Raw genomic sequence first — 10,456 nt, 5'->3', positions numbered from 1 at the left:
TCTCCCAAAGCTGAATATTCTGCAGACATTTTCATCCAAGACAGGGACTGTAAGGGAGACAGTGTTGTCAGATGTTTCGAGCACTCCCTAGCTCAGAGCTGGTATACGAGAAATAAATCTTCTCTAGAAATCATTAACAAACGTTTTAGGCAGCATTATAATGGGATAATTGCCCACCAACCAGTTATGGATCCGAAGACAGTTGAAAGTCCACAGAGAAGGCACTGAACAAACACCTCATTGAGAATTCCTTAGTGGTTCGATAAGTTGCTTGCCTGAAGTAGTGGGGGTTTGGGACACGTCAGGCTTATGTTAAAAATAAAATAGAACTAATTATAAATTAATGATGTTGTCTAGTTTACTTCAGGGTAATGTTGTCTGACAGACTTTATGATTTCAGGGACATGTTAGAGATTTTGGGTGCCCTGGGTCCAAACTATTTTGGGGCCCCTGTTCAGTACAGGTTTGAGTTTAAATGATTTATTTTCAGCTCTGCCATACCCTATTTAGCCAGGCTACTAATGGTGCACAGGCACTGTAGTTGAAATTCCATAAGCTTTTACAGCTAATATCCAGAGATAGTGATGTGTTTTCCCTGTTGTAACAAAGCAGCCGGCCACTAATTTTACCGTGAATAATATCTATAATATCCTCCAATTTCTCATATGTGAGGACCCGCTTGGATCTAACTTTTTTATGGTTAACTTTTTTATGGTTGTTGCATGAAACAAACACATTTCTCTACAAATAGTAATAGACTCTCTCCCATCAATTACATAAAAAAGAAATTAAACAAAACGGTATTTGCAAGAATCTGTTTAGGAATTATTCCAGACCATCATGGCAAAAACAGAACTGTCTCTATCAAGGGGCCCCTGGAAGGCTGGATTGTAGTGCATTTAGATGTCTCCTTTTGTAATTTAGGATGAAAACCTTAATGGGGCACGACATGCCCATACTTGTGTACAGGGGTGAGTGAGGCGACCATATGAATTTGGGTGCACATGTTAGTGCAGAGTGGGACAAATTAATGTATGGTTTGTGGTGGGCTTATTCTAGTGAGATTGCAGCTTGAACAGTGAGGGGGACAGGTGAGTGAAGTGTCACGAGTGCAGGTTGAGTAGTGTGCTCTTGTGACTGCAGGGTGAGGTACAGGGTGAACAGCGCAAGTGCATTGTGAGTGCAGAGTGATTACTGTGTGTAGAGGGTAAGTGGGTGAATGGTGTGAGAACATGGTGATCAGTATGAGTGCAGGGTGAGTGGGTGAATGGTGTGAGTGCATGATGATCAGTATGAGTGCATTGTTATCGCTGTGAGTGCAGAGTGATCACAGTGAGTGGAGGGTAAGTGGGTGAATGGTGTGAGTGCATCGGGATCAGTGTGAGTGCTGGGTGAGAGTGAAAGTGAAGGGTGAGAATGAGGAGTGAGTGGTCTGAATGCAGGGTGCATTCCCAGACACTTAAAGTAACTCAGCATGTTATTGACGGCAGCGTAGGGTTTCAAATGTGTTAAACTATTGCTATTACGGCAGTAACCAGGGATCAGGGTGGAGCAAATAAATATTGTGCTGATCCTTCAACAAACTTCCAGTCTTATGATTAGGGTTGCCAGCTCATTATTTTGATGTCACAGATGGTATAAAAATAAGCAGTCACCTAAAGCTGTATTTTCAGCACTTGTCTGTGCATACTTTGAACAGCAAATATAAATAGAAAGAACTTTTGTTTTCTAGAGCTGCATGAATGATCCATGACTGATAATAAAAGGGAACAAAGATAGAAAAGTCACATTACAAATGAATCAACAAAAAGAAGGGAGGATCGGAAGCTTTTTAACATTACAAATGAATACATACTTCTTATTTATAACCAAATTTAGCAATTTGCAAGCTGTTGAAACAACACATGGCTGGCTGGCATTTTGCACACCTGCCTGTGTAATTTTAAAAGAAACTTTCAGGGACGTTTTAAGGATTTTGGGGCCTGGGGGCCAAATGTATTTTGGGGCCCCTGTTCGGACCAGCTTTGATTTTATGATCCAGTCTCAGCTCTTTCATGCCTTCTTGGGTCAAGTACTTAATGTGTATACATCGGATATTCAGGGATAGTGATGTGTGTTTTCAGTATGTTTAAACAGAGAAAACGTCCCTGAGTTTAAGGATATCCCTTACGTCGTAATCTAGCTACCTTGAGATGTTTAAAGGAGGCTATATTCGACCCAAAGACTAACCAAACAATATAGTTAGAGCTATGAATATCATTAAGTAGTTACTAAATGTCAGTGTGGAAACTCTGTGAGAAATAAATAATACAGTCATGCAACATTTAAAAACACTCTAGTGTGCAACAACAATTTAAAAACATCAGTTTATTTAAAAAAAAATTAATGACATAATCAAATATCAACAATACATGGTAATGCAACAAATTACAAATAAAAAACCAAGAGTCGACGCGGCGTTTCGGTGTCTTGAGTAGATAGGTACACCTTCTTCAGGACGTTTTTTTTTTAAAAAAACACTAAAAAGAAAATGTCCAAAATTAAAATGACTTAAAACAGAGGCCTAGTATTTACTGACGTTAGAACTTTACAAATAAGTCAAATTATCCTATGTGGTCACATTTCAAATTTTCATTTACACATCTTGGGGATTACTCCAATCTCAGTTATTATCAACTAGTCTTTCTTAATTCTTTATGGGAGACCCGTTATCAACAAGATGAGCATCATCATTTTTATAACGCATTTAATTTGTTTATGCTCTAATTGCCCAATTTACATATACAGTCGATAGCTATTTGGGCTAAACATTCTCGCAACACACCTCAAACTTTGAGAAATTCGAGGTCATGAACGATACCTTGACGGAAAAGCTGTTTTTTCTTATGGCAGCATTTTTTTGTGTTGATGGATTTTTTAAAAAATTGTCCACCTAAAGAGTAAATTTCATGCCACAATTTACTAATAACTCCATTATTATATCATTTCCATATCTACAAATTACGTCACTATGTGGTCGGGATTCCTACCTGAATCCAAAATAATGCGTAAATTTGATGTTTCGCTGTACATGGGGTGACCACCGTATGGATTAATGAGATCAAATACAGATTTGCTGGAAAAAATAGTAAATTTCAGTACCTTTTTTAATAAAAGGCTTGATATAATCCCATCTTGGAGTCACTTGTAATGGGATGCTTATGGCTGATGTGCCAATTAAGGGAGTAGACAGTTCTTGTGCTTGTTTCCTTCTGCTGTTTTTCTGTTGTATCCGTATTGTAGATTAACGTCCAATTCAGAAAAATTGCCCCCTGTTAGTGTCAGTATATCACTACCTTATGTTTTAAAGAGCATTTTTTCATAATGTATACTTTTATTATAATTAGCTACCCTTGGATGTGGGTTCTTAGTACCTACATTTTGACGGTCCTTGCATCTATACTTATACCACAGTTTTACATGTATAATATCAAATTGTTCTGTTTCATATGGTCTTGGTTATGCTCTAATACTTCTTCGAATAGCCGGAAAAACACATTGTTTAATTTATTAATTTTATGTTGCTCGGAAGGAAGCACAGAGATGCAATAATTCTCTCCTTATTTAAGTAGGCAACGCTGCGTCTTAAACACCCTCAAAGATAAAAGGTATCTGTCAATACAAGTCTAAACTGAAACGATGGTGGGGCTTATTGCCAGTTCACTCTCATAAAGTGTATCAAGAGCAGCGATTCCCTTATAGTAACAGACGTATTGCATGTTAGAGAAATCCTAACTTAAAATCGTTGCCACGAGTGTACCCTTTTAAACATTGTTTCAGAGTATTAGTGGTTGCCCCCATCTACAGATTGTAATGGCACAGCTAGTTTTTGGCGGCGCTTACTAATACGGCGGCCCTAGCGGTTCTACCTCACGTACCTTCTCAAAGAACAGCGGCCTCCCTGTCACCGGGTCCTGGTACAGCTTGCTTCATGTATCGGATGATAGCTGTTTCTGCTGTTTATATCCTGCCGTACCGGTCAGGGGTCATAGGTTACGTTAATTAACCCGATCACGTGGTGCGTGTCGGCCATGTTGGAACATGTTTTTTGCGGAAGTGTATATTTTACCACGTTTACCGATTTATCTACCGATATATCGGGCGATTGTACCAATTTCAAGAGCGTACAACACTCTTTGGTATTATACGAAAATATGCTATGTTTTGCGGAGTAAAATACAAAATAATCCATCATATTGAAATGGGTTGAAATGACAAGGATGTGATGTCTATTTTCTGTGGCGGTAAAGGATAATGTAGTCCGCCATCTTAGAGTGGGGTGTGGATGTAGCAGAGACTGGATGCTTCTTATAATTGAGACAGCCCAGATGTTTTAATTATAGAAAGAGCTGAGATAGAAGAATTGGAAGCAAAATTAAAAGACTGTGATGCACTTGATGAGGCTAAACGGAAGCTAGAAGAAATACAGGCTGACATATCAGGATACAGAGAATATATGATCAATAAAAAGTCCAATACATTTAGAAAAGATGTAGTACAAGATGACACAGAAAAAGTTTATCCATACCTCCAGAAAGACTATTATGAAAAACAACAGGAGGAATATACTAATAGGCGACAATGGTCACAACCTGGTCGCAATTTCCCTAGGAAAAAGGTGTGATTCTTCGACACCTCATATACCAGTTCGGACTCAGATAATGAATCACACCAGGATACTGTTAATAAGGAGAAAGAATCAGCTGCTAATAATACAAGGGAAATTCTCCCTTTTTTAGAACAACGCCAGTAAAACTTCGGTCCCCAGAGAGGAAGAGGGAGAGGGAGAGGTGGATACATTCCCCAGAAGCAATACCAACCACGTCATTACAATACAAGGCGCCAAAAGAATTGGGAGTAAATAAAAAGGCCCCTAATATTAAATTGTCTTCCAGAGCAATTACAGATAATGATAAAAAAAAGTACTAGAAAAAGGCCTAGGTTTTGCTATTGCAAGCCCTATAGATAGATATAGTCTTGAACGTGACCTTCAATGTTTCTTCAGGAAGGTTCGTCTCAATGCCTATTTTGATGGGAAACCTAGAGTCCCCAGTGAGAATAAATCAGGCCTTAAGCCCAGATCAAAATGGACGCCACAGGTTAACATGGTCAAAAAAGATATAGAAACCTTTGAACGTTGTGTAGAGAAGAGTATTGAGGATCTTCTAGACAAGAAAAATTGGGTAGAGAGGAATTTTTCCAAAAATGAAAAACAAGCACTAAAATCATTAGAGGATGATCATATCATTACAATAAAGCCAGCAGATAAGGGAGGAAGTATTGTGATAATGGACACAGCGGATTGTAATGCCCGCATGTACTCCTTGTTAAACAATACTGAACATTACTCCCCCTCCAACAGAGAAGAACTCAGGTCCCTATCTGACAAAATCACAAGACTCTTACAACTAGCAAAAGAGGATGGTATTATCTGTCAAGATGAATACTCTTTTCTTCATAACGAAAATCCGACTATACCAGCACTATATGGTCTCCCAAAGGTCCACAAACACATTCTTGACCCTCCTATGAGACCCATTGTGTCCAGTATCAACTCACTAACGGAACCTTTGAGCAAATACACTGACATTTTTTTACAACCATTGGTTAAAACACAAAAAGCTTAGGACACAACCTCTATGATCAACAAAATAGAAAATCTGAGTTTTAATCCGGATAATCAATTCTTGGTCTCTCTTGATATAGAGACTTTATATACCAATATCCCACAAGACGATACCATTAATATGATAGCGGATCTATTACAAATTGATGACCTTGATTTAAGTTCACATGCAACTTTTATAGTAGAATGTGTAACCCTAATTTTAAAAAATAATATTTTTTTATTTGAAAAAACTTTATTCAAACAAATTAAGGGCACAAGCATGGGGGCTACCTGTGCTCCAAGCCTAGCATGCCTGTACGTATCAAGATTTGATGAAATACATATTTTTAATCAAATAGCGCCTTTTTTTGAGAATATTTCACAATGGACACGCTACATTGATGATGTCTTTTTTATTTGGACATTCCTGGAAGAAAGTTTGATTGACTTCATCAATTGGCTTAATCTAGGGGACACCAACTTAAAATTTACTCACTGTATTAGTAACCATAGATGTGAATTCCTAGACATAATAATAAAACATAATGAAGGGAAACTTATGGTTGAATTATTCGCAAAACCTACAGATAGGAATACTATGCTACACTTTGAGAGCCATCACCCAGCATGCCAAAAAAACAACATACCCTATGGTCAGTTTCTCAGACTTAGGAGAAATTGTACTAAAAATATAGACTATGATAGGCATGCCCAAATCCTTTCAGAATTTTTTTTAGAAAGAGGATATCCTAAAAAATTAATAAGACACTCCTATAAAAGGGCTTATACTTTAACAGAGAGGATTTCTTCAAGGAGAAGAACAAAGAGGATAAGACTACACCATTGATTTTTGTAACTAACCACAGTAGCATTAATAACAAGATTAAAAATATAATAAACCGCAATTGGCATCTTGTGGCCAACCAAAATGGTGTGCCTCTTCCTAAACCAATGTTCTCATACAGACGTAATAAAACAATCAGAAAAAGTCTGGTTAAAACATATAGAGAAACTAATCCTGTAAACCGATCTACTTTAGATAAAAATCCACTACCCAAAGGCACCTTCCCATGCAGTAGGTGTGGCAACTGTAATGACATTATTAAAGGTGCAGAAATTACAGTAAACGATAAGATTCATAGATTCTCCGAGTTCCACAACTGTAGGTCCAAAAACTTAATCTACTTGATCAAGTGCCCCTGCAACCAAATATACATAGGTGAAACAGCAAGAGAAATCAGGATAAGACTTAATGAACATAAGTCGGCTATCAGAACCCACAAGAGTACAGCACCTCTAGTGGAACACTGGACCACTGCCAAACACACCAATCAAGATCTTAAGTGGTGTGTACTAGAGTCTATTAAAATGAATATGAGAGGTGGAGATGTAACTACAAAACGCAAAAAGAGAGAACAATTCTATATGTCGAAGTTTAATTCAGTTCGCAAAGGTTTAAACAGTAAAGAAGATTGGGAAAAGATAATATAAACATATCCCACTACCCTAGATTTTACTTAAATTAGTTCCGCAATCATTTCGGCCTATGCATACTGTAATTTTTTGAAGGTTTTCATGAATATAGCCCATATAATCTTCATGAGTCAGCAATGGAGGAATATTGAATATTAAACTGAGCCAGCCTATGTAGAATAGATCTCTATGCAGTACCATTGGTAAACTCATGGAGTGTTTGTAACATAGTCAGTAAAACTATGTGCTTACTACTCTGTGCAATCTATCTTAAATGACTATACAACGTCATTATTCGCCACTTAGTTATATCGCATTAATACGCTGTCCGACCAAATCAAATTAACTACTAACCGTTTGGCGTGATAGACTGTAGGAATTAATGATTGATCCATATAGGTTAAAGCTCTATTTCCCATCACCACACCCCACTCTAAGATGGCGGACTACATTATCCTTTACCGCCACAGAAAATAGACATCACATCCTTGTCATTTCAACCCATTTCAATATGACGGATTATTTTGTATTTTACTCTGCAAAACATAGCATATTTTCGTATAATACCAAAGAGTGTTGTACGCTCTTGGAATTGGTACAATCACCCGATATATCGGTAGATAAATCGGTAAACGTGGTAAAATATACACTTCCGCAAAAAACATGTTCCAACATGGCCGACATGCACCACGTGATCGGGTTAATTAACGTAACCTATGACCCCTGACCGGTACGGCAGGATATAAACAGCAGAAACAGCTATCATCCGATACATGAAGCAAGCTATACCAGGACCCGGTGACAGGGAGGCCGCTGTTCTTTGAGAAGGTACGTGAGGTAGAACCGCTAGGGCCGCCATATTAGTAAGCGCCGCCAAAAACTAGCTGTGCCATTACAATTTGTAGATGGGGGCAACCACTAATACTCCGAAACAATGTTTAAAAGGGTACACTCGTGGCAACGATTTTAAGTTAGGATTTCTCTAACATGCAATACGTCTGTTACTATAAGGGAATCGCTGCTCTTGATACACTTTATGAGAGTGAACTGGCAATAAGCCCCACCATTGTTTCAGTTTAGACTTGTATTGACAGATACCTTTTATCTTTGAGGGTGTTTAAGACGCAGCGTTGCCTCCTTAAATAAGGAAAGAATCATTGCATCTCTGTGCTTCCTTCCGAGCAACATAAAATGAATAAATTAAACAATGTGTTTTTCCGGCTATTCGAAGAAGTATTAGAGCATAACCAAGACCATATGAAACAGGACAATTTGATATTATACGTGTAAAACTGTGGTATAAGTATAGATGCAAGGACCGTCAAAATGTAGGTACTAAGAACCCACATCCAAGGGTCGCTAATTATAATAAAAGTATACATTATGAAAAAATGCTCTTTAAAACATAAGGTAGTGATATACTGAGACTAACAGGGGGCAATTTTTCTGAATTAGACGTTAATCTACAATACGGATACAACAGAAAAACAGCAGAAGGAAACAAGCACAAGAACTGTCTACTCCCTTAATTGGCGCATCAGCCATAAGCATCCCATTACAAGTGACTCCAAGATGGGATTATATCAAGCCTTTTATTAAAAAAGGTACTGAAATTTACTATTTTTTCTTTAACAAAAGACTCAGGTTTATTATATAAATAATGAGTAATAGGCTAAACAAAATATCGTGTATTTCTGTCTATTTCCAGCAAATCTGTATTTGATCTCATTAATCCATACGGTGGTCACCCCTGGTACAGCGAAACATCGAATTTACGCATTATTTTGGATTCAGGTAGGAATCCCGACTACATAGTGACGTAATTTGTAGATATGGAAATGATATAATAATGGAGTTATTAGTAAATTGTGGCATGAAATTTACTCTTTAGGTGGACAATTTTTTAAAAAATCCATCAACACAAAAAAATGCAAGAAATGCTGCCATAAAAAAACAGCTTTTCCGTCAAGGTATCGTTCATGACCTCGAATTTCTCAAAGTTTGAGGTATGTTGCGAGAATGTTTAGCCCAAATAGCTATCGACTGTATATGTAAATTGGGCAATTAGAGCATAGACGAATTAAATGCGTTATAAAAATGATGATGCTCATCTTGTTGATAACGGGTCTCCCATAAAGAATTAAGAAAGACTAGTTGATAATAACTGAGATTGGAGTAATCCCCAAGATGTGTAAATGAAAATGTGAAATGTGACCACATAGGATAATTTAACTTATTTGTAAAGTTCTAACGTCAGTAAATACTAGGCCTCTGTTTTAAGTAATTTTACTTTTGACATTTTCTTTTTAGTGTTTTTAAAAAGAAACGTCCTGAAGAAGGTGTACCTATCTACTCAAGACACCGAAACGCCGCGTCGACTCTTGGTTTTTTATTTGTAATTTGTTGCATTACCATGTATTGTTGATATTTGATTATGTCATTAATTTTTTTTAAAAATAAACTGATGTTTTTAAATTGTTGTTGCACACTAGAGTGTTTTTAAATGTTGCATGACTGTATTAGATATTTCTCACAGAGTTTCCACACTGACGTTTAGTAACTACTTAATGATATTCATAGCTCTAACTATATTGTTTGGTTAGTCATTGGGTCGAATATAGCCTCCTTTAAACATCTCAAGGTAGCTAGATTACGACGTAAGGGATATCCTTAAACTCAGGTACCTTTTTTCTATTTAGCTGTGTTTACCCTGTCCTATATTAGCTCTAAGGGTACCTCCCTCCTTGTGTTTTGATGTTTTCAGTATGTAACACAACAGCATTTCACTAATATTACTGCAAATAATCTGTCACACCCTTCTAATTTCCCATATGTGAAGTCATGTATTGATCTACAAAACGCTTTATATGGATGTCGCATGACGCATAAACACATTTTGTCTGCAAAATGTCTGTAATAGACTTTTACACATTAAAAATGAATGACTGAAACGCTTTTTACAACATTGTGTTTCAAAATGATTCAAGGTCATGAGGGCAAGACTGTAGAATAGGCCTGGCTCTTTCAACCCCCCACCCCTCCCACCCCCTTTAAAAGGCTGGGGCCCTGGGCCAGAGCCCACTTTGCCCATGCCTTAAACTTCGCTGGAAACTTTGTCTCCGTTCTGGGAAGAGCTAACTCTCCCAGGAGGGGGTTAATTCATAGAGCTGAAATCCTTCAGCTGCAGTGGGAGGCAAGGAGTCTCCTCTGCTAAAACCGATAGAGTGTCTGTTTGCTTTCGGTTTTAGCAGAGGAGACTCCTTGCCTCCCACTGCAGCCGAAGCTGTCAGCTCTGTGAATGAACCCCCTCCTGGGAGAGTTAAGAAGACAAAAGAA

This window comes from Lissotriton vulgaris, chromosome 6 (genome assembly GCF_964263255.1).
Source record: "Lissotriton vulgaris chromosome 6, aLisVul1.2, whole genome shotgun sequence".
Classification (NCBI taxonomy): Eukaryota; Metazoa; Chordata; class Amphibia; order Caudata; family Salamandridae; genus Lissotriton; species Lissotriton vulgaris.
Note: the sequence above shows the minus strand (reverse complement) of the source record.